Here is a 25759-nt window from a genome sequence, read left to right as displayed (position 1 = left end):
ATGATTTAAAGCTCAGAGACCCTTAATATGTTTCGCAGTCTGTTATAATTAGTCACTGTAAGGAAAGTGACGTGTTTTAGCTTTTTTAGATCAGATCTTTCCATCTGATAGAAGAATGGATGGGGTGCCTGATGAATGCCTGGACAGATGGTCTCGTAAAAAGACAGATAGGTGAAGGATGGATGGATAGATGGATGGAGGATGGAGAAGGGAGGGTGGTTAGGGGAGGGGGTGGCAGGCGTGTTTGATCCTCCCAGTAGAAATAATCAGCAAAGCCCTGGAGCCCTAAATGTGTGTGCATATATGTGTGTGTGTGTCTGTATATGTGCGCTGTGGGGTTTTCTGGCTGCATGCCAAGACCAGCTCCTACCAAGAGATAGATCAAAGACTGCGCTCTCTCTTTCTTTCTGTCTCTATCTGTCTCTCCTGCTCATATTTCTCACAGTCGTTTCTTCCCCGTCCCTGCTCTGTGCCCTGAAAACACTCCTCTATTTTATACCAGAGGGTAGAAAATTACAACTTTTCCTCTGGAAAAAGAGAAAAAGAAAGTACAGCAATGAAAAGACCAAAGCAATAAAGTGCAATGTGAAGACAAAGAAAGAAAAGGGAAATCGCACAAAAATCCTCACTTTTTTCACCTGGTTTTGGAGTTGAGGTTATCAAAGGGTTAAAAGTTTGAACACATTAACACTGACTTTTTTTTTTTGTTTTAAGGTCTTAATTTCTGCTCTTCTAATTTCTTCTGTTCACACCTAACATCTGCACTACTCCAGAAATCTTTTGGAGACATAAGACAGAAACTTCTAGAAATGCTGCTGACCCAGTTTTGGTTTGAAAAAACTCACAGATTGGGTTTTAGCCTTTGGGCACAAGCTGAGGCTGTTAGAAAGAAATTACGGGGACACCCTTGTAAACTCCCTGATTCGATCTTGGCAGCCACAAAAATTAAGGCAAGGCTCACACAGTGATGTCCTCCTATTTGTGTATGTACTCCTTTCCGATTCCCATGGCTTCTTCTGTTGAGGTTAAATCTAGCACACGATTGCTTTGGAAAACGTTACACCCAACACTGACCATTTTTCAGTAGTGTAGTAATACAGTGCATTGCTGTACTAAATTCAGTAATTACCTTACAGTTACAATTATGGCCTTACTTGAATTCGGTTTGTGTGCAGGGAGGAGGTAAATGGTGGAGCAGTCTGAAACTTTTGAGGAGTGGAGGTGTAGACATTATTTTTTTATTGCACAAAAAACAACATCTGCACAAACAGATGCTAACAGCTAGCCACGAACACAGATTGATTGCAAAGCTGAGTGTATGCTGACCCCAGCCCAGAGGCCAGATACTGATTTTAAAGTAGCAACAAAGGCAGTGATGAGCAGTCAGGCTTTTAGCATTGTAGCCTGTAATGGACCTGAACATGTTTCTGCAGTAGACACATAGTGGGGATTGCTTTATTTTCACACTAACCGAACGTGTGTCATCATTAGAGTAGGGATTTGTGTCAGCTTGTGGGACGGTAACCTAAGGTTTTCTAACTAGTAATCATGGCGCAGTTCCAGCCCTTGATATGGCGCCAGGGGAAAGCAATGTAACAAATAGTGTAACAAATGACTTTCTTCAGAAAGTAACATAATCCATTACATAATAAAATGTTACAAGTACTTTTTTTGAATGACAACCCATAAAGAGATTTTTGTCAGTGACCCCAATCCTCCTCTGTAGCAGTGTCATCAAAGTTTGATCAAAAGAGTGTTGGGACACGTACACGTGTTTTCGTTTTTTGCAAAAGTCCAACTTCATCTTCTGCCTAAGCATAGCGCCAAATCAAAACAAAAGATAAAGACCCTATGATAATACAGAGAAAACCCCCAGAATCGAATCAACCCTCAATGAGCGAGAACTTGGCAACAGTGGAAAGGAAAAACTCCCTTTTAACAGGAAGAATCCTCTAGAAGAACCATGCTCAGGGAGGGGCGGCCAGCTGCCATGACCGGTTGGTCATGTAATAACTAATGATTTAATGAAATTACATTTAAAGACATGTCTGGTGTTACCTTTTCCTTACTCACAGTACTTGATGTTCGTCTTCTCAAGCATTTTCTATGTGCAACTAATGCTGTGCTATCTTGTTTACATCAACCATGAATATTTTTGCAGCTGTGCCGAATACTTGTCTGGGTGGAGAGTGCCAAAGTTTTTAAATAAAAACATCTTAGTTTGTAGGGATTATGGCTAGGACAGGGGTCTTCAAACCTTTTCTGGCATGCCCCACTTTATATTTTCCCACAATTTTATCAAGCGTTAACAATAAATCAGGATGCAGATAATCTTACTGACGACCCATCTAATTTTAGGGTTTTGTTTTAGTCATGTGTAAAATTGGCTAATCTTCAGACACCAGAAGATGTTTAATTTCAAAAGAAGTTCCATCCTTCCTTTTTCTTGTTAAAAACCTTTACATTTAGGAGTTCTAAATAGGTGACATTTTTATAAAAAGATCTTGACATGAACCACACTCAAACCTTAACCCAACTCTAGATGGGTCACCAGACACCTGGTTGTTGCTAAGAGGTTAATTATGAGTGATACAAATATCAGGGCACCGGCATTCATGCAACTCAGTTTCATGCCACATTTTTCCCCCTTATCCAACCTGCGGTGGCTTAATGAACACATTTTATAGGTTAAATTGTATGAGATCCGTTCAAAACCCTTGCAGAAACGACTCCCATGCTATTAGAAAACGTGGTTTTTAAAATCATCAGCCAAGCAGAGGATCTTCAAAACTAATAATGAAGCATTAAAGCTCTAAAATGTAACATAATAACATCTTTTATTTCACAGCTTGCAATGACATTCACAGTAATCATCGGCGCGCTTGAATATTCTCCTGGATATTGTTCGCTTTGCAGTGTTATTGATCAGGGAACTGAGGCTCATTTGCACTCTGCATATGCCGTTCTGCATAACAAAATCCCCTAAACGTCTAAAGATGTAAATGTAATTGTGAAGATAATGTATTTTTGCTATCGAGCATGCTGCACTGCGTGAACTGCACTGTCATTAAACCAACACGTACTAACCCTTCGCAAACAAGAGCTAAACTTTCCCTCCTCCTGTTTCTCCTTCTCTTCTACGTGTCTTTTCATGCAGCTTGCAGATTGGGTCATGTTTTTTCAGTTTTTTTTCTGCCATACTTAAGCAATATGCAAATAGAAACTCAGAGCCTCTCACAAAATCCCAATCAGTCCCTTTCTGACCCTTTTCCGTTTTTCCCTTCTTTTTTTTTTTTTAAAGGCAACCCGCCATCACTCATCTTCTCTCTCGTCCAATGCCTTTTTAGCTTTGTCGCTCAGACCATCTCTCTTTCTCTCGCTCCCTGTCCCTGCATCCCTTTGCCTCCTGTCACCCCCCCATCTCCCCTTCTTTCCATCCACAATCTATCCTTTCCAATCTTCCCTTTTCCCCCTCTCTCTATCATGTTTCCCCCCCTCACACACTCACACTCTCTTCCTCTACCAGTAGTCATTCTACTTATAGCCTCGCCATAAATCAAGCTGTCATTCTCCGTCATGCTCGCTGCATCTCACTGGGGCTCATGGCACATGCACACACACATGCACGCACGAACACACACACATAAAAGGGATAGCAGCCCACACATACACAAGCTCAAATGCAAGAATATACATATAGACCAGTATTATGCAGATAACACACATGCGCTGCAAGTGTATAGGCTATACTGATTACAATAAAAAATACACACACACAAACACTTCCTTTTTTAATGTGACACAAACATACAGTTTTTGCACAAACTCCAGTGTCCAAAAAACAAGCTGATATGCAGGATATCACACAAACACACACACACATACACACACACGGAGCAGTTGAAACTGAGATCTCAGGGCCCAACCACCACCTAAATTCTTCCCTCCTCTTTACAGGTTCACATCTCTGTACTGCTCACCCGTCTCTTAGGCTGATCTTCTAAAAATACATATACAAATTTTTACAAAAACTTCATGATTTTCATATATTAAGTAGTCGTAATCGTAAGCTAATTTCACACACACACGCGCGCACTGCAGGCCTAAACTTTCCAGGACTTTCCCGACAGAGGTGCAGGTGCAAATGCAAATGTCTGACGCAGCCACACTGGACATTGCTGTAATTAGGAAAGCTCATCTAGACTTTGACATAAAGTAACATGAAAACACAGGTGTTGCCAATGACATTAATGAAGGTTCTGTTCGTTAGGTGCAGAGCCTCAGTTAGCATCATTAGTATCACCTGTGTTTACATGTCAAAATGACTGCTAGGAAAAAAGGTCTATTAGCATGGTGGGTGGCAGGAGCCAGTGTTTACCCCATTTCCCCTGAAAGTTACAGAAACTAAAGGAAGCAAAGGGAAGCTCGCTCTAAGGCCGAATCTCGCTTTGAAAATTGCTGGGGGGAAAAGCACGATAATGTAAATACGCGAGTCTACAAAACACATGTCCAGGCTTTTTCAGACTCATTAATACCTTTCTTCTATTATTCCTTTTCATGTACGCAGACTTTCTCTCGATACGTGTCCGGAAACACACTTTTAATAATCACACTTCCCCTTTGGCTGTTATTCAGACAGAAATTTGGATATTATTTGAAACAAGCAATAATAGCAGCATGTAAATGTATTGTGCTGAAGATATATTTGCTCTTTTTAAAACCACAGACCATCAGCCTATTTCCTCCTGTCCTTCCGTGACCAAAGCAAGAGCCTCATAAAGACCCCTAGGAGTTTGAGGATTTCATGGGGCTTTGTGTTTGACACTGTGTGTGTGTGTGTGTGTGTGTGTGTGTGTGTGTGTAAGATACATGTGGAATTCAAGGTCATGTAATCCCACGGCCTTCACTGTTATTGACACATACAGCACATTCTATGACCTGGACTGGCCTTGCATGCATACACAATCTTTAGACATTAAAAACATTCATACTGATACTTTGTGCGTAGTTGACAACTTATACATACACAATAATTCTTTATCTGGTGATATTGGATATTCTGCTTATTGGTAGTTAAAACATTTAAAAACCTGCCTGTGTAATTAATAAGCTAAAGCCACTGGCATACCAGACACACAGAAGGGGTCCTTTTGCATCTGTATCTGTACCTGGGTGCAACGTTAGCAACTCAGCACATCAGGTGGGATGCCTCCTTTCTTTTTTTTCTTTTTTTTTTGAGTAACCTATTATCTTATTAATAAATCCTACTACTAAGAGAACTACTGACCAATCACATTTGAGCAGGCTGCTTGCAGCAAACACATTTGCCAAAATTCAGTTTGAATCCCTTTGGCTGTGGTCACTGATTTATTATTTTTCCATTAGATTTGAGTTGTCCAGGGTTGCTGTGGGCGCTCCCATGATGCACTGAGCCTCTCTCCTCTGTTCCCTTTTTCTACAGTTTCATATAACTATTGCCTTTTCCCCCCAAACTGGTCGAGAAAGATGAGCTTGAGCATCCCTAACCGTCTCTCTGTGTCACACACATGAATTAAAATTTTGAAGCTTCTCTCATATTGCAACTCAAATATTGTGCTTCGACCCAGACGTGGATCAGGGTGCTTTATTTTCTCGTTCACAGGCAAACTACAGGGTAGTACAGCCCAACGTCTACCATCAGACTCAAATGCACTGTGATATGCAAACGACAGGTCAATCAATCAATAAACACATGTGTTAAAATGTACTAATGTATGCAAAATCTGTGCTTCAGATAGCTTCCTTTGTCTAATAATACCCAGCAGTAACTAGAGATCTAGTGCCGGCAACGAGTTGTAACTCACAGACACAAATGCAAAGATATAGATTTCCAAGGTCGCATTTCAGACATTCACGACAGTATCTTATACAAGTCCCCCACTCTTTCTCTATGCGCTCCGCTGCTCTCCTCTTCCTCCTCTTCTGCATTCTTCTCTCCTCCTCCCTCCATCTCTTGCCACTGTCTTTCACACAAACCACACACACACTCACACACACATAGTCTCTGGAGACATGTCCGTTGCTCTGACCTATCTCTCCTGGGAGTGCTGGCTGTCTGCCCGGCTCTCTTTTTTCTCTCTTGCTTCACACATTCTCCCTCCCTGCATCTTTCCTCCTCCTCTCTCTGTGTCTCTCTGTCTATTGATCTATCTGTTTTTCTAATCTCCTTTTGTCTTCCCCATCTCTAATCCTCTCCTCTGTTGCATGTCTCCCCTGCTATTGCATCCTCTTATCTCTTTATCCTTTCTCAGCCCGATTCTGCACTTCTACTTTTCTACCCCTTTTTCACCCTCTCCTCCTTTAAAATCCGCTCCTTGCGTCTCTTTTCTCGCAATGCTTCTGCTTTACACATTCTCTGCTCCTATTGCTTTCTAGGCTTACAGGGTGCCAGTGTGGCTGCGGGGCTCAGCCCGGAGCTCTCTGCCCTGCTCGTGCTGCTTCCTGGGCACCGTGCCCACAGAATAGTTAGGCAGGACTGAAGAAGCGCTGGAGGGGTGCGCATGTGTGCGTTTGTATGTATCAAATGATGTGGATAGGGGGAGGGGTGGGACAGAAAAAGTGGATAGGGAAGAAAGATTGAAAAGAAAGGAGGAGGGGAGTTGTTGACAGGCAGAGAAAAAAGAGGCAACGACAGAGAAAGAAGAAATGATTTTTGATGAGTCACACTTTGCTAGCTGGAGTTTACTGTGCAGCACTCGGCGTGTGTTCAACAGAAAAATGTGAGTGTGTGTGTGTGTGTGTTTTTCAAACGACAGTAAAAGTTTTAACTATATTTCAAAAGAATCACTCTGCATTTATTACAACACATCTCAAATTTGTATCTACAGTCTTTTTTTGTTAATTGGTTAATTTAGTCAGAAATACTTTGATTTCTGCAGCAAATTCAGCAAACACCAAGAAAATCTAGTGATGTAAGCGAGGCGATTCCGTTAACTGTCTCAGAACTGCTGCAATTACAGTTTGTGGGTATTGTCAAATTTTTTGGAGTGACTATTACTTGAAAAAAACTCATAAATGAGCAAAATATTCCAATCCCAAGGAGTCACATGCTGCTGTTCTGTCAGATGCGGCCATGATTCACTTGCTACTGCAATATTGCACACCTAGAAAGGATGGTCCACTTTTAAAGAGATATGAAGTCCATACTGGGAGGCTAGCAGCCTAAGCAGAGAAGCCCAGACCTCCCTCTCCCCAGCCACCTCCTCCAGCTTGTCCAGGGAAACACCAAGGGGTTCCCAAAGTAGCTTAGAGATATAATCTCACCATCGTGTCCTGGGTCTGCCCCAAGACCTGCTCCCCAGAAGGGCATGCCAGGAACACCTTACCCTAGAAGCCCACGGAGACATCCCGGTCTGAGGCCTGAACTACCTAGAGTTGCGCCTTGTACAGCCCGGCTAGCTCAGTCGGTAGAGCATGAGACTCTTAATCTCAGGGTCGTGGGTTCGAGCCCCACGTTGGGCGCATCTGTTTTAGAACAAAATTAATTTGAGTTGGACCATATCACCACTATCACCCCCCATCCCTTGTATCCTCACAACAACCCCCTGTCATTGGCATTAATGCCCTTTGCTAATATATCACTAGCCAATCATGTCCAAGCTATCTCAGCTTTGCCTCTTCTCATTTTGATGCTGTGGGGGCAGCACTACCGCTTTCATCAGTTGGTTCCTATCGATGTGGCGATATAGAGGCCGATTAGTCCTCACCCTGTCTCTAAGGGAGAGGGCAGCCACCCTTTGGGGAAAGCTCATTTCTGCCACTTGCATCTGAGATTTTGTTCTGTCTCTCACTCCCGACTGTGTAACCATAGGTGTGGGTTTGTGATGAAGCCAACAGAACCACATCATATGCAAAGAGCAGAGATAAAATCCTGAGGTTTCTGCCACCTTTGGCTTTGCCTAGAAATGTAAAGATTATGAACAGAATTGGTGACAAAGGGTAGCCCTGGAACCCTCCAACAGCCAGGCAACGATTGTACAGATACCAAAAACAATTACTGCTCAATTTAATATTGTTTACAAAAGGAAAAGTCAGGAGATTTTACACACGTATCAGGAAAATATACAGAAAATGTACAGGTTTTATGGATTTCATACATGGGGGGGAGCAAAATGGGCAAATTGCTATGGAGGAAACCAACTGCTGTGTTTGATGCCGATATATGACATTTGGTACACACATGTAACATCCTGAGATATACAAAAAAAAAATCCTCTTGAGGCCATGCCCTAAACCCATCAGACTGTCAATTTCAATCCAGCATTTACCATTTCTGGGTTTTCTACTTTAACAAACTCCTGCTAGACATGAAGTTTGACTTTTTTACTTACCTTCTACTTCTGCTTTTACTTGCTTGTTAAGTTTGGATCCCAACACCTTTTAGGTATTTGTGAGACTCCAGCAACTCTGACAACACTGCAGTATTTCATGCTCTGGCAATGAGAGTGGGCTGAAATAACTGCTACCAAATTAAAGTGGGGGAAACATGCAGTGCTGTTAATTTAACTTCTATTGCACACATTTGGAATGTTATCAGCGTGCTGAATAACCAGTTGCTATCAGCTGCTATCAGTCCCATTCATATAGTCTGTAGATGGCTCCTCCACTTGCAAATAAGTAGTTATCACCTCACTCAGCGGTGGTTGTTCTGTGGATAAAATAGGTACTTCCAGGTTAAAATAGCAACACAATTCTAATTTTTGGATGCTGGACAATCACACATTGGTTCAAGATCCATTTTATTCACATTATATTTTATCACATTAAGTTGTTTACTTTTGTTTTCAGATGCTATTAAGATGAAGAAATAGCGGCTTTTAGTGTTAAAATAAATGCCTTTACCACGTGAAGCATGCAAGCAGGCTTACAACATTTACCATCTCCTACATAAGCACTGCTGTTCCAACTGAGCTGGCAATGTGTATGGGACTGATAACAACTGATAATGGGCATTCTGTCAGGATGTGCTGCGGAGGACCCAAATGGAGGACAAGGGGAGACTGAATACTGAACAAAAGCAAACCTTTATTGTGGCTGAAGAAATTTCCCAAAACACATAAAGGAAGAAAGAGGGAAAAACAAAGAATCCACACTGGAAAAACACAGAAACTCACAGAGTGGACAGCACAGCAGGGGATCTCTCTGATTAGGGATGAGCTATGAGTAGGTGGGGAAAACAATGCAAAGGTGGAAACTGTGAAGAAAACAGGAGGGAAGACAAGGAGCAAAAAACTGCAATGATAGAGACAGAGAAACACTGGGGATAAAAGGCGATTGAATTTGTAACTGCTCCAGTTTAGTTGTCTATGTTCATGTTCAGACACAGATCAAGCACACAGCCCGGCTAGCTCAGTCGGTAGAGCATGAGACTCTTAATCTCAGGGTCGTGGGTTCGAGCCCCACGTTGGGCGGAGCTATTTTAAGCCCAAAAAAGTTAGAGCTCACTGTCATCGCTCTTTATCCCTCTTTCCCTTACATTCTCATAAAAGCCCTTTGTCATCCAAGATGGCCAATCTACCTGCAGAGAAAGGTGTGGCACCACCAGTCTGTGAGCCCTTTCTGTCAGAGAAGAGTTAAGTAGAGCTGAAGTGAAATTCAGTGTTAAAAACAATAGAAAGGGTTCACTGCAGCCAGTCTTCGCTTTTCGTACTGAATATGTGGTTTGTTTGTTTTTTCCAATGTTTGTAGTTCAATAGAACAACAACAAAATCAAAACAAGCCATAACTCATGAGATTTAAAAAAAACAGGACCATGAAAATTTGAAGACAATTCAGAGGAACTGGCAGGCAGACCGCAGGTGGATGAAGTAAAAAAGAAATCATATGAGAGAAGGAAATTTTTTGTTTCATCCAAGGGCTCTGGACCTCTGTGTTTAACCTCCCTTCTACAGATATAACCAATAATTTAATTGTTTTGATGTTTGATTGTAAATGTAGCGCTCCTGATGACTACACTACATCAGATTTAAATGTCCATAGTGACATTACATAATAAGGAAAGGCTTTGATAAACAGTAACCAAACTTACAGGCTGAACATCGGCCAGAAACACCTTCTACCTTTGTTTTGGGCTCCTTAAACTTGACTGATCTTATTTCCTGTTTGATGTGCATTCTGTACGGGCGACTGCACTTAAATTGATGCTAACGGAGAGAGACTGAATGACAGAGAGAGAATCACCACACCTGTAACCAGCTGCATGCAGAGAAATGCAATTCCCCTGCTGGTCACTAATGGTACGGCCCTGCTGGAGTGGAAGCAAATGGCCTGGACCCAACCACGCATGATGGGAATGAAGAAGGGGAGGAGGATACTGGTCAGGCAGTGGTAGAGTGAAAGAGAGGAAGATGTAGTAAAGAAAGGTTGTATGAAGAATAGCTGCGATTTGCGATTTTTATTTGATCAAAGTGACCAGGACAAAAAGGAAATCCACAGAGGACGATGGGCAAGCGAGTGGGGGAGGATTCACACCAGCGCTTAAATGCCGCCTTCAACTGCCATCTCTTCGTAGCACTGATTATCTCCTCCATCTCCTGTCCTCGCATTCCTATCTCCCTCAGTTTCCCTCCTGCTGTATCCTTTCATCTCCCCCTTTAACCTCTCACCCCTGCCCGAGCCTCCCTCTCTTCTGCTCTGTTAGGTGTCCAGTATATCACAGAGGAGCCCCAGTGATGCAGTGCCCTCTGTCTGCGTTCACCGTTACTGCAGCAGCAGCTCGTTTGAAAACTTCAGCCTCTGTAAACCAGCAGAAAGTCCTCTGACGGTGAACATTTGAGTGCTGTAGCTTTAGAGCGTTGTGATTTATGGCAGCTGTGGCTCGTAAAGCCACATAAAAAACAATTATAAAGCGAAACAGCGCCATAAAATTGTGATAAACTTCAGATGTTACAGACAAGAAAGCAACTTGTGACAGTGTAAAACGTGATGAATGACCGTTTAGCAAGAGGCTGCTTCATATAAAGGCATTTTTTAAGCCGAGGTCCTGCTGTCACTGCACCACAACACGACAGACCCCTGAACATTAACTGAAGGTGATGACAAACACAATTCTGATCTCGATTCAGGCAGCATGTGCGCCTGACAGACAATGCGGCAGCTCAGCAGTGGCAGGCGCTGATGTGAAATATATGCTGCTGGATGTGTTAAAATATGCAGGATAAAAAAATTCAGGGGCTAAGTGTTTTAACCCTTTATGCCCGAAGATTAGCAGGGTTTAAAAGGTTTGTGAGCTGCTGCCCAAAACAGCCACTGCCAACAGCTTTATGAAGCAGTGCTAGGATATCGTTACTGTTTCACTGCAGTTTGTTAATGCACCCCAAAGTACAGTCACTAAATTGTCTTTTTTTAACAAAGCGTTTGCAGAGATTGCTTTGTCTTGATTTTCGTTTAAAGGATAATTCAAACTCTTTTTTTTCCTCTTTTCATTAACAATCTCATTAAAGAAATGGATTAAACAGTGACAGTGTTTTAATTTTAGCATTGTGAAATGATGTTGGTGAACAATTTACTCAATTAACTGCAGGCCCTGGCCTCTGTTGATGTTCAGTGCGGGGTATAAAGCAGCCCGGAGTCATAAAACCTCAAAGAAAGTGGACAAACATAGGTGAAACAGTCTCCTCGTTATCCAGAAAGCTCATTTGGCAAAGAGTCAGTGTCCTCTTTCTTTTTTCTTTTTTTTTTTTATAACGCAATGCAGTGCTCTGCTCCTGTCTGTCCAGTCTACAAAACCTCAGCAACAATCACTTCCTAATAAATCACTTCAGCCAATCAGTGATGGATGTGTTTTTGAAAAACAAAAATTGCGCACGTATTTGTGTGTAAATCAATGTCGTGTGCTCGCTCTGTGATTTTTCCCCCTCCCACCAGACAATGCACTAATGTTTTGTTGATCCTTCTGCACACACACACACACACACACTGCAGGCAAGAGTGTACGATAAACACAAGGAGGATGCTCAGAGGAGAGAGACTGGGAAAAAAGAAAATAAAGGAATTCTTGAAGAAAAAGGTAGAAAGAGGGAACAAAACAAAGATTCACGACTAAAATGACATTTCTTTCTTTTTTCTTTTTTTCTTTTTTGTTTTGCCATCAGAAACAAGATAGTGGGAATAAATTTCTGATTTAATCCCCCGCCCCTCGCCCTCGTCCCATGAGTGTGTGTGGGTGTGTTGACAGATTTGGTATTGCCTCAGTTCAGAGATTGGCTACAGAAAAACACACTCAGTAATTATCTAGAAAGAACACCTGGGCACTGGGAATCTCATTATATTGTAACCACTCCTCCAACACACACACACGGAAGAAAATACACAACAGAGTGAAAAGAGACCAGAAAATAAAGGATGATTTTTTGCATAAAACAGAAAATCAAAAGACAAGATGAAAAATAGCAAGAATTCAAAAAACACCTACATACACGGAGAGTGAGGAGCCTTTCTAGTTGTAAGAGCTTGAAACTCACTGTTGTGAGACTTTGTGGATCATACGCCGGCGTTTTATTATGCGGTAAGACTCACAAACAAGCGAAACCCGACGATGGTGAAGGGATCATTTGAATTCATCTGTTGCCATTTCTCTAGCTGACTTTCTTTATTCCACGCGGTCTATATATTTTTTACAATTCTGCAAAGCACAAAGAAAACCGCAGTGACTGCAAAGTGATCCAAATCCGTGATGCATAAAACACAGCGCTGCAATTATTAAGTCATACAACACTCTTGTGTTCTCGTTTTTATTCCCTTCATGTTTCCTTTGATATGCTGCAGTAGCAGATCTTCACCAGTAAGAGGCAGAGTTTCCTCTCATCTGACTGACTAAACCTCACTCATTACCATCACTCTTTCTTTCTCTTCATCTGGACTTGTGCTTTCCTCTGCCCTTTCTTTCATCCATCTCCCTTTACATCCATCAGAAACAGTGCTCATTATCAATTTTATGAAAATGTTTTGCATTTGCTGTAAACCAGCTCGCATCCTCCAAATGGGAGTCAAGTTGGGGGGTGTGCGTGTTTGTGTGTGTGCAAAGGAAAACCCTGCTGATGTGAACAGATGCATTCATTGCTGTGTTTTGACAGGCTGACAGCAGCCAGAGTGAGATGACCAAAAAGGGTCAACAAACAAGCGACCCACCAGACACACACACACACACACACACGAACTGTGTCTGGTCATCTAAGGTAACATGGCCAAAAAAATAGATCAGTGTGAAAAACTTGATTTTTTAAACATCTTAATGACACAACAAGAAGCATATCAAACCTCTAAGCAAGTTTCTTCTAAGAGAGTTTATTAAACACTTCCATCAGAATAAAAAGTTCCAAGCCGATTAAGGACAGGGCGATTTATACCTTTTCAGAAACTGGTCAAACAAAACTTATCATTAAACAACAACAACAAGGGTCGTGGGTTCGAGCCCCAAGTTGGGCGCAAGATTTTAGAACACAACACCCCCTGCACATGTCCACGCCATCTAACCCTCTAACTAATAGGCCTTTTCCACTTGTGCTTTCACTCAGTTTCAAACGTTTTCCATTCAATTGGGTACCACCTGATGTGCATGGTTATAGCGCCGTGGCCAAAAGTGATGTCATATGTATGCCACAGACACACAACAATGGAAGACGTCGCAACGATGGTATTCCTGCGGCTTTTTGTCAGACTTAGGGACCATGGTGCTTGTTTTTATGTGGCCATTTTGCCATTGCTGTGCTTCAAAAATGGTGGTTTTGACTTTTGTGAAGGAGCATCTCTTATGACTCATCGAGTGACGCCACTGACTAACCAATCGGTGGCATGCAGTCTCTTGACAAAGCATTTTCTTCACTATCACTCTTGCTGCTATCCTTCTATTCAATTCAGTTTTGATGATCTAGCACCAAATCACAAAAACAACACACCCCGGGGGCTTTATATTGTAATGTAAGGTCATTTTATGTAAGGTAAAGACCCTACAATAATACAGAGAAAATGACAACAATCAGATGACTCCCTAAGAGCAAGCACTTTGGTGACAGCGGCAAGGAAAAACTCCCTACTCCCTACTATTAGCTGGTGCTACAGCCCGGCTAGCTCAGTCAGTAGAGCGTGAGACTCTTAATCTCAGGGTCGTGGGTTCGAGCCCCATGTTGGGCGAGAATCTTTTTAGAGTAGACTTCAAATAATTGAAAAACAGTATTAAGTGAGAATGATGGGCCGTCCGCACAACAGACATTTGGTTCTAAGAATGCAGAGCACCTCTCCGTACACCGAGTCCAGCAGTAATGATGTATTACAGTAGAAGACTGCCATAATAATAAAGAGCAGAACTAACTGCAATGCCCTTTTATAAACAAAAGTTAATATAAATCAATTAAGAGGTGAAAGAGTTCAAACAACTATTACTATGTCAAACTGGTCTTGGATAGAGTCCTATGGTTAATGCTCAGTCCTATCACTATCCACACATGCTGACGGACATTTTTTTTAACAGTACATTGACATATTTTTTAATTAAAAATGGGAATAGGGAAACTGCTCTGCCTCATGAGTGTGACAGTCTTAATCTTCGTTGTACATTTTTTGACAAAAATAGAAAACGCCTTCATTAGGGTTTCAGCCAAAATAGTACTGAATCACTATTCAGTCAAAGAAGTACCGAGGCACACGGAGACGAAGAGAACAAACAAAGAGGAAACTAGGAAAGCGGGACAGAGTTAAAACGAAATGAGAACAGACCTACTGTAGTGAGCATGTGCTAAATAAAATGCTTGTTTGAGTTTTTGTTTGTGTATTGTCTATATCCTGCGCATATGTGTGTGACTGGCTTTCAACCTCAGTGCAGGTGTGTTGCTGATAGTTTTATCAGTGCTGGATCAGGGCAACTGAGGAGAAGGGAAAATGAAAAATGTGTTGTTTAGATTTACTGTATGTGCGGTAACACAGTTTTATTTCAAGAAACTTTCTCAGGTGTGCAGACTGCAGGTCCAAACTGAGGGCAGGGTAATGTTTCCAACACTGATGACTTGATGTATTTTCAAGTAAACTAACACTGATAATTCTCAGTTACACAGAACTATAAAATACACAGTTTCACAGTCAGTTTAAACTTTTTTGCATTTAATTTGCATATGAAAAAACTACAAATATATGAAGGTGAAATTGGTCAATTTAAAGTGAAGATAAAGGAGACAACTTCTGGTTTCCTGTTTCCAGTACAGCAACCAGTCACGACAACCATACACAGGCATTAAACATCATCAACCGGACTTAGACATTTGAGTGTCCCAAAGAACAATATTACAATATGAACACCTACCAGATAATTACATAAAACATTGTCGATATGATGAAATGCCGTACAGAAAGAAGTGCTCGTGTACATTACACTTGCAGGAGGTGTTCAGCCACAGAAACCCACATCATGAAGTTACGAGCGCACTGTTTTGCGCTGATGTTAATGCCAGAGGAGGTTTGGAGCTCTGCAGTTATTGAGTCAGCACAGTGTTGGCAACTTTTACACACTATGCACCACAACACTGACAAATGATACTTTTGATGATAGAGGATTTTAATGAAAGGCTTCTAAATGAGATGAGGCTCCATGGTTTCTACATTTTGAAGGTTTCATGTTAACATTTTGGCCTTGTTGGTTTTGTAAATACTAGTTTCACCAACCGAAACTGAAGCAAACATTTACACACAACCCAGCAAAAGGTGACAGTTAGCAGACAGCCGTCCGCTACAGCTGCTTGTAACAGTACATCAATCGATCAAAGCACCCACGCCCTGATTTTAAGCTGCATCATCAAAATAGGTGAATTTTAAACAAATCACACGGTTATTATGAAGGGGGGAATTAGCTAATTCTTTGTACTAGGCTGTAAACATGCTATTTTCACAAGGTGTTCATGTTAACTGTTGAGTTTATGGGCATTGGTTCACTTTTGGAGCCTGCCTCAAGTGGCTATAAGAGGAACTGCAGTTTGTGCCACATCTGAGTTGCTTTCATTTTTCGACCGCAAGTTGAAGTCTCTTCAAAAGTGAAATAAACTGATAATTAATACTAAGAGTTATAGTCTATACTCATAGTTGGCTCATCATAAATTCTATTGTCATGGGTTGAAAGCATGTGAATCTATGGTGAGGAGAGACATTTTCTCCTTTTCCTAGTTAGTTAAGACACAACAGTGCTCAGTAGCTGCAGCTCCTCTGGTGTTGTGTGTCTTGTGGCGGCATGGTGTGCGTCTCTCTCCGTTGTACCAGCCGCCGGATTTATAAAATGGTTTCAGGCCCTGTCAAGTGCCCAATAAACCACTTTTACTATTAGTGTAGGACACAGCTAGCATACAGCTGCTGACCACTGACCATACACATCCGCATACGCTGACACACTGAGGCTGACATGCTCACACACGTACGAGCGCACAGACAAGCGGGGCCAGTCACATACTTGCTGGTCAGACACATTTTTAGGGCTGCTGGAGTCGGGATCTGAGCCAAGCTCTAACCCCATCTCACTCCACCCTGTTGCCCCGAATGACATCATGTCATATCCTGAACCGTCGACTCAGAAGGGCCAAACACACACACACACACACACACACACACTGCCTTCACCTTGTAGTACAGAACTTTTTGGAGCATCAGCCTTATTAAAAACTACAGCATTAATAAGTAATTTTTAAAACACTGTACCGCAGTGCAAACGATGCATGTAGCCACGGTAAGGTCCTCCTGTCCTGTTTTTAAAGTTTTCTCACCGTCACCATTTGAATTTTCTGCACGATATGACCTGAAACTAGTGCCTGGGGGCGCAAATACATCAGGAAATTACTCACTGAGGTCACAGATAAATGGCTGTTTTTCAATGGTCTTTTTGCAAGCACAAGAGTCGCCCCCTGGTGTCCAATAAACAGAATGTAGGCTTCACTAAACAGACCTAGAAGTTGCGCGTCTTTTATGCTTATTGATTTTTTTTTTTAACCATACCTGAGCACATCGCATGACCGATATCATGCGATGTGCTCGTGAATAATAGCACTGTAATGTCATATTACAATCAGTCACAGCATGTCTGTGCATCATCCATGCAGCCCGGCTAGCTCAGTCGGTAGAGCATGAGACTCTTAATCTCAGGGTCGTGGGTTCGAGCCCCACGTTGGGCGTAAGATTTTTCTCAAGTCAATGGAAAAACATGTACTTCCGTGAGATCATGTGCACACAGCTAATGTGGCAAATCATGCTAATCTGCATTTCACACCTCTCATAAATGAGGAATTTTGGGATGACAAAATAGTTTTTGCTAATATTTTATAGGGCATTTATTTTACAAAACAAAGCAACTTTGTTAAAAAAAAATGTGTCGCTCGGTTCGCGACACAATTCGTTTTTAAATTTTAAAAGAGTAAGTTGCAAACCTCTTCACTGAAATCAAAAATACATCAGGGGAGGACTGGAGGGTTACACACTGAGAAGAATTCCAAAGATTCAATACAGCCAATCAGAAATAAGAGTTTAAAACAGCAGCTCTTCAGCTAGAGAGCCGAAGAGGCCATCCTCTTCAAACTGACCACCATCTGTGTGTGAGAGAGAGTCCAACTTAGTCATTATGGCTCCTGGAAGGCTGAAATACACACACGTGTGTCACATAACACACTGAGTGCAGACAATCCATTCAAAAACTTAAATTTGATTATTTTCACTTTACATGAATCACATGTTTGAACAGCCACTTTAATGAAATATTCCCAATTCCTATTACTCATTCCCAAATCTACTGCTTCTGAGCACGTGGGACACACACAAACACACACAGACCTTCTTGAATGACCTTGAGGACCCATTTGTGCTTGCAGACAAGCCATCTTCTCAAATGTCTAGTGCGGAGACAAATACACATACTCACTTACTCCCCTTCCCTAATTACCGAGTCCCAGGGGATGAGACACTCAAGAGGCGCTTCAGTTAAAAAAAAGGTCTTTCTCACCAGTTAGAGGGCAGACAGGCGGAGAGAGGTAAATGAATGAGAAGATGTTCAGAATACAGATTTGCTGGCACCCAAGTATATTTTAACTGCTCCACAGTTTCCACATGTTACTGTTGCATAAAATCGGGTGAGTCTAAAAGTCTGGTTCACTGCTCACCAAACCCAAACCAAACCCAAGTGGAGAACATGAAGAAAAGTAAGAATAGATGAGGCACGTGAAAAATGAAGGTCCTGAGTGAAACAGTGAGGGGGATGGAAGAGAAAGAACAGAAGTTGACTGAGACGGGAGGGCGGAGGAAGAGAGATTATCTCTCTCTAATGGCTAACTTGTTGACAGCAACACTTTTCAGCACCCCTATCTACACATCTAATGTTACTATCTATCCTGAAACACACACACACACACACACACACACACACACACACACACACACACACACACACACACACACACACACACACACCCTCTCCTCTTGCAAGGTTTATCAGCCCGGCTGTCGGCTCGGGCCACATTTCATGTGGGTTTCGGATTTTAAAACCATGAGAAACACAAAGTGAGCCGGAGACGTCACTGCCAGAGACGACCTCGACATTCTCTCAGCTCGTCTGCAGCCATAACATCGTCGAACATGAATCTGATCTGAGCCCGCTTTCAGATCCCAGGCAGACGGTTAAAAAAAAACTCCTCATCCTCTGCTAGGTCACCTTCTTGCAAACATGTCTCGGTTACAACACCAAGCTGCATTTGTCACCAGTTAATCTAACTTGTCTTTATAAATGATAATAAACTGCTTTTGGCTGCTCCATTATTCACAAGGGGTCGCCACAGCGGATGGATGTGTCTGATTTGGCAGATTTTTTTAGGCTGGATGTCCTTCGTGACACAACCCCAAAGGTGGACATGTGAGAGTTTGAGGATTTATCCTCTCTCTTTTTCCTTTAAACAGAAATGTGCCACAATTGATTCTGCTGAAATATGAGTATGAATTTATTTCTGTTTTGTAAGGAATGAAAAAGACACATCAGCCTCAATAACACTGCTAGACTATACAGCTAAAGTTTAAGGAGTTTATTATGAGAGAACACTTAATGGATATTAAAGTTATCCATGAATTTGGGATGAAAGTGTATGTGAAGAACTAGACAATAAGGTTAACCCAGATGCTATTCTTTATGTTAAATGGTTTACTTTTCCCACTGTTAGTGGTCAACAGTCACCATAAAAACTTGAAAGTGCATAGGTCAGTGAGTGTCTCATTAACATGAACACACACAGAAACTTCTACATAAGGACACAATAATCTATATTATCAAGACATTTAAATACACTTTCATAGTGCTACGGAACATTTAGATCTCACTAATGAACAATCCACCCTTTATAGACACAAAAAAGATAATTTTTTATTCAAAACTTGGATAGTCTGCTATGGTTTCCCATTTCCATGCATTTTTACCTGCTGATTGCACAGCTGGTCTCGAAAATACAGCTGTGACACTAAATTCAGAGGCCACAAACTGTATCATAAGGTAGATATTCAGTCAAAAAAGAAAAAGAAAAAAATAACATTCCAGCTGCTACATCCAAGACTTTCGCGCAAAATAGGGAGAGACTCCTGGTTCAATGAGTTTTACGCTGGGCAGCAAAATTAAATGGTGAACCAACATTCCCTCACAGTTACAGTCGGACTTAGATGCCATCCAGTCCTCTGGTCCAGATGAAGGCAGAGCAATTTCTCTAAACTGAGAGAAACATTTGTGCAACATTTCGACCAAAATAGTTCTGGTCTGCACCGCAAAGCGAGAGGGCTGCCTTCATTTGGGCCGATGGGGTTGGCACACGCACAAACGCAGAAACAGACACACTCTGCATTTCACCACTGTCATGTGCAAGCCAAATTCAATGAAATAAGCCCATTCTGCAAGTAGACTGTGACAACGGAAACATCGAGGGGACAAAAAGTTCAAATGGAACAAAGTCCCAAATGTTTTCACACTGACTTCAGATGTCCTGTTCAGAGAGCGCAGGAACGGCGAGATTTCAAGTTCAGATCTATGATTTGAAAACCACATCCACTCTTGCAAAGTTTGAGTTTTAAAGTTTCCTCATCTTGTGGGACAAAGATCAAAGTCAGAAAAGAAACATGACACTGTAAAACTATCAGAAGTCATGGCACAATCACTGAAAAGTTAAATCACACACCTGAAATCCACCGCTAACATTCCCATTGTGTACTTTGTGTTATCACCTCGTAAAGTATTTAAAACGAATGCTCTTACCTGGTGTGTTGTGCTGGATTAACGTCGTTGATCGGTTGTCCAAGAAAACTTTCTCCACCCACCATCAGAAGCGCTAACGACCGAAAATTGTTACTCTCTGTCCGGTTGGGAAAGTGCAGACAGATCGCTGTTTTCAATGGAAGGAGATATCCCGTTCGGGAAGATCCCACAGCAGCACGCTTCACAGTCTGACTTTCACTCCTCGATGTCACACGAAAGTCGTTGTTTGAGTAAAGAAAGAGCAAAAGAACAAAGGAAAAAAGTTGATTTGTGGGAATGTACAGAGGTTTGCGACTGACAGTATCCAGAAGTCCCGACAGAAAAGAGTGGCACTCGCTGCGCTGTGAGCTGTGCTCTCAGCAACAGGTGTCAGAAATAAAGTGAGATTTTTTTCACGGCCATCACAAGTTTCCAAACACTCTCCAACTAATTACGCACGCAGGGAAAGGGGGAGGAGGAGGAGGAGGAGGAGGAGAAGGTGGTGGTGGGGAGGAGGGAAGCAGAGGGGAGGGTGCTCCGCAAAGTTTTTACGCGTCGAGAAACAGAAGGAGAAGTGGAATGAAACAATAGAGCCCAGAGAGCGCGCTCTCTCTCCCTCCTCAACAACTGCGCTTATGTGAAAACTGCCCGCCTGGCCACCGGAGGAGAAAAGGAGACAGAGGCGTAAAAGAGGGAAAGGAGGTCGTTTTACACAGAATGAGAAGGAAAGATTCGCCTCTTTGAGAGTGTTTTTAACCAATGGGTCTCCATTTGGAGTCCATTAAACTCATAGCCTTTAAAACAGGGCTTTTACCCCTGAGTCTGGCCCCTCTCGCTATATTCTTACAAATAAACTTCACTGCAGTGAGTTTATAGGGCGAAAACTGTTGTTGGGTCAGCTATCTGATTGCGTTTCAATTTTAAAGGAATGTGTTTTATCAGACTGTGTGCACAACATTAACGTCACTTCAAATAAAAAATGATTGATCAATCAATGTAAAACACCCGGCTTTTCAAACTCCCGACAGAGTTGAGTGAAAATCAGCTCCCGATCTGTGCAGCGGACTCAAGAGTTTTTGCAGTACCGCAGGTTGTTAATGAAGTCATTTTTTGATGGCACAGGACTCTGGTAATTTTCGATCTTAAATAATGTTTATTTACTAAGAGGCAGGAATAAAGAAAGCACTTCTACAAGTAGAAAACATAGCAGCACGCCAAATCCAGCTTTATCTTACGGGAAAATACATTTAATAGCATAAAAGGTGTTGTGCCGATGTTTATCTGTGTGTTCTTTGTGTAATGTCTCTGCTTATAACGGTAAATAGATTATTATCAACAAACAGCTATAAAAGTTATTATACCTGCTTTATAATACAATTAAAAAGTCAATTTTTGGCTACTTGAAATATTTTTCTAGAACTGTTATGTTTGTACAGTTTCTGCTGCCCTCTTGGTCAGATCTTTCTTTAAAAATTTGATATTTTTAACCTTTCAATTACACTCTTTACCTGGGTAAATAAATCCATCCATCCATCCATTTTCTTCCGCTTATCCGGGGCTGGGTTGCGGGGGGCAGCAGCCCAAGCAGAGAAGCCCAGACCTCCTTCTCCCCAGCCACCTCCTCCAGCTTGTCCAGGAGAACACCAAGGCGTTCCCAGGCCAGCCGAGAGATATAATCTCTCCAGCATGTCCTGGGTCTGCCCCGGGGCCTCCTCCCAGTGGGACATGCTCGGAAAACCTCACCCATGAGGTGCCCAAGAGGCACTGTGGAGGAGCAGCGGCTCTACTCCGAGCCCCTCCTGAATGCCCGAACTTCTCACCCATCTCTAATTGGGTGAGAAGAAGGGAGAGGCCAGCCACCCTTCGGAGGAAGCCCAAGAAGAAGATAAATAAAGGTTATACAAAAGTCGCTTTTAACAAACTGATGGCAGCTCCTACAGGAATGTTATTTGTGGCTCAAAATGACCCGATATCAATCATGAAAGATATGTTTGACACATGCTTCACAGATTATAGGCCAACAAGTCATTTACAACAGTTTAAATACAGGCAAACACTTTTTGGCACGGCACTCTGGATACATTGTCATGATTATCCCATTTATACTGCAGACCTAATCTGCTCTGGAGAAGGTTAAGTCTGGAGATGACCAATCAGTTCTCTGGAAAATTGCATCGTAATTACTGGAAGATTAGTCAGACATCTAGTAAGAGGGTAAGTAGGGGTAAGGGTAAATTCTTAGACTATCAGCTTTATTTCTTGATTTTTCCTCCTGGTACCTGCAAACAATTTTACAACTCTCTATTATTCTATATGCCTCAATATATAATCCTAAAACGTGGCTTATGCCGGTGGACCTTCTATCAAATTTTTCAAGCGCGTAATTCCATGTTTTAATTTTGTTCTACTTATTCTTTACTTGCTCTCAGACCATTAAACACCACTGGGGTTGCAGATGAAAGAATAAGAATGCAAACTTTATCATGCACATCCAGATATAACCTTAACTCACACGGTCAGCATTTCATGCGGCCTTGTCTCCCTGCTTCAAACAGTATAAACTTCAGTCTTTTTTTGTAAAATCAGCCGCTCTGCTGCCAGTCGACTTATCCATGTCTGTGACTAGTCAGCCGCTGCAACACTGCCCTATTCGTCTGAATGGACTTGCAACTAAACTGATAAACCCTGGGTTAACTTATTCAGGTAATAACCACGTTCATGTGACCAGTCGGCCTGACTGCCAGCATTAGGGTAAGTAAAACGAGTTAACAGAAGAACTTGCTACCCAGTACAGAGCCCAGGACGTCCAAGGTCAAATGTACCAGAGACAAAACAGGTCTTTTATTTTAGCAGATAACAGAATGTCACAGAGCAAAAGCTAGGATAGCCCCTCGACAGGTCAACAGTCCATTATATAGCTGTGCATTAACATACGCCACCTAAAAAGCATGCTACAAGAAGATGTGTGTGTGTCCCTCTAACTCATGGTTCTAATCAACATTCGAAACAGATTCATAGCCCAAAGCAACGTGTGAAACCAGAGGGGTTAGTGAGCAATCTTTAACTTAAAGTCAGAGTTGTCTGTGTCAGGAAAGTGGTTCTCTTATTACCGAGGTAAATCACCATGGTTACTCATACTCAACCTGCTCGGGAGCAGGTTATGTTTCAGTTTAGAGCGCCACATTTTCACTGATTCTTTTATTTACAGCCTGTTTTAAGTGTGCATTGTCGACTGGGGGAAGGTTTATTAATGTTTATTAACAAAATGTTAATTTTATACAAATATATATAAAAAAAAATATAAATATATAAATGTTGGATCTAATCTGCTGCTAAGGGTCTCTTATACTGCTGGAATAGTAGAGCACAGATTAGAAACTGGATCAGGATGTATATCACATATATAACTATTCAGTCAATCAAATTAATTTCACTTTGAAGGCAGGAAGGAAAAACTCCCTTTTAACAGGAAGAAACTTTCAGCAGTGTCGGGCTCAGGGAGGGCCGGCCATCTGCTGTGACTTTCTCTGAAGAAAAGCAAAAGGAGAGTTAATTATATCGTTTATCAAAGAGGAAACAGTCTAATCTTTAAAGTAGAGAGGGTGTCTGTGTAACAAATCCAAACTGGAAGCTGGTTCCACAGCAGAGGGGCCTGATATCTGAAGGCTCCGCATCCCATTCTGCTTTTAGAAACTCTAGGAATCGCAAGAAAGTGAGAGTGAAGTGCTCTATTAGGGTAATATAGTACTATGGGCTCTTTAAGATATGATGGGACTGATTATTTAGGACCTTGTATGTCAGGAGAAAGATTTTAAATTGAATTACAGATTTAGCAGGGGTCCAATAAAGAGAAATATGAGCTATTTCTTGTCCCTGTTAGTATGCCCACTGCAGCATTTTGGATTAACTGAAAACTTTTCAGGGAATTTTAAAACAACCTGACAATAATGAATTATAATAATGCAGCTTAGTGGTAATGAATGCATCAACTATTTTTTTTTAGCATGGATTACTGACCTATACTAGGCTATGAGACAGTAAGTAAGTAGGTTTAATGATTCAGAGCAGCAGTTATGTTAGAATAAAAGAGCAACATTACAATGTATTAACTCGAACCTGGTTCTGCTGTGTAAGGACCTGCCTTACTGTAGTTGTTTTTCTGACTGCTTCGGTTGTAGGTATACAAGTGAAAAGTGAGGCAACATCAAAGGACACTATGGCTTTGTATGGAGTCAGCATAAGTTTGTGGACTTTGTTGGTGAAGTCAGCGGATGATGTGTCTTCGGAAGTCCATATATACAGGGTGTGGTATTGCCAGGGTAAGAGCCGTACTAAGGTTGTTCCCTTTTAAGTTGTAGCTGTAGTTGTAGTTACTTGTGGGGTCTTCCCATATGAAGACCCCACAAGTAACTATGGTGCACCTCCCCACTGACTGGTAGTCTGGTGATGCTCTGGTCTTTATTTGGGGATGTAATAGGCTCCTTTTCTTGAATGGTGAGGTTGGACTTTTGCACTTTTATTGGACTTTCATTCTGATTTGTTCTGCTTCCGTTTGTGTTAGCTTATTATTTCTTATCACTGTGATGAGATCCATTATGGGCAGCTGTTGTGGAGATATTAGCTCTTTGGCGAGCACGTCCTTTCCACGTTTAGTGAAGTCCGTTCGATCCTGTCTGTCTTTAGTTTTTATTTGCAGTGTTTGTAATTTCCAAAGTTGTCTTTCTTTGCCTTTCATGTACTGTGCCAACTGTGCTTTGTAAAGTATGAGTGTTATGAAACATCTTGAAAGACTTAAAGAAGTCAAGTCGCCTATTTTCATCAAGCTTACGAGTACCTTGACCTGGATGACTAAAAACATAGAAAGACAAGAAAATGCTTAGACATTTTCCATATCACCAGCTGAAGAAACACAAATTTAGTGACAATTTGAGCAGAGTTTGCTGTAACTTTATAGCTGGACATCATTCAAAACATTTTCACGAAACAGAAATATCTGACTTTAAGCTTATGATTGCTCCCTAACCCGTTAAATATTGCTTTGTAGTAAAGACCTAAGAGGAGGTCACCAGCTCCAGCTTTTAGATCGAGGAGAGCACAAATTATTTTATTTAACCGACAACCCCGGTAGACCAATAAAACACTAAAATTAAACTCAAAATTCTGAAAACAAGACGTCAGAGTATATTTTAAGAACCTTTACTATTACATATTTTTTTAAAAAAAACCCACACATCATAGGTAATACAAGAATTTATACCACTGATTCAAACTCTTCCATCATTATCCAGGTATTTGTTGAAATATATATATATATTTTTTAATAATCTAATCATAATTTATTTGTGATTAAGAAAATGACACTGCCCAACAGCATGCTGAACAATGGTGGCTTGGAAGCGATGAGGAAACTTGCCTGATAGACAGAGGGAGTTGGGTCTTGATTATGCTCCCTTGGTGACACAGACATGGATGGCTGGAGACCCGACAGCCAAGTAGTCA

At 41.6% G+C, this 25759-nt stretch overlaps 1 protein-coding gene and 4 non-coding genes across 9 annotated transcripts in view; 4 read left to right on the top strand and 1 right to left on the bottom strand.

Annotated features, from left to right (window-relative positions):
- Positions 1 to 20677, bottom strand: part of wnt5b (wingless-type MMTV integration site family, member 5b) — a 94314-nt gene extending 73637 nt beyond the window's left edge. For all 5 annotated transcript variants that reach the window (XM_086270100.1, XM_086270102.1, XM_086270104.1 and 2 more), the window contains exon 1: positions 20282 to 20677. The gene's annotated coding sequence lies outside the window, so the exon portion shown is untranslated. The remainder of the gene's footprint in view (positions 1 to 20281) is intronic.
- Positions 7428 to 7500, top strand: trnak-cuu (transfer RNA lysine (anticodon CUU)). Its single transcript has one exon. It is a non-coding gene; the product is annotated as a tRNA-Lys (tRNA).
- On the top strand, positions 9377 to 9449 carry trnak-cuu (transfer RNA lysine (anticodon CUU)). The gene has a single exon. It is a non-coding gene; the product is annotated as a tRNA-Lys (tRNA).
- trnak-cuu (transfer RNA lysine (anticodon CUU)) lies at positions 14097 to 14169 on the top strand. The gene has a single exon. It is a non-coding gene; the product is annotated as a tRNA-Lys (tRNA).
- Positions 17108 to 17180, top strand: trnak-cuu (transfer RNA lysine (anticodon CUU)). Its single transcript has one exon. It is a non-coding gene; the product is annotated as a tRNA-Lys (tRNA).
- Positions 20678 to 25759: the final 5082 nt, after the last annotated feature.

The sequence above is a fragment of the Aulonocara sp. 'chitande type north' Nkhata Bay genome, linkage group LG17, assembly GCF_057382095.1.
Source record: "Aulonocara sp. 'chitande type north' Nkhata Bay isolate Kocher_YH1m ecotype deep benthic linkage group LG17, A_spYH_male_GT1.1, whole genome shotgun sequence".
Taxonomy (NCBI): Eukaryota; Metazoa; Chordata; class Actinopteri; order Cichliformes; family Cichlidae; genus Aulonocara; species Aulonocara sp. 'chitande type north' Nkhata Bay.
Note: the sequence above shows the minus strand (reverse complement) of the source record. Positions and strands in the feature narration are given on the sequence as shown.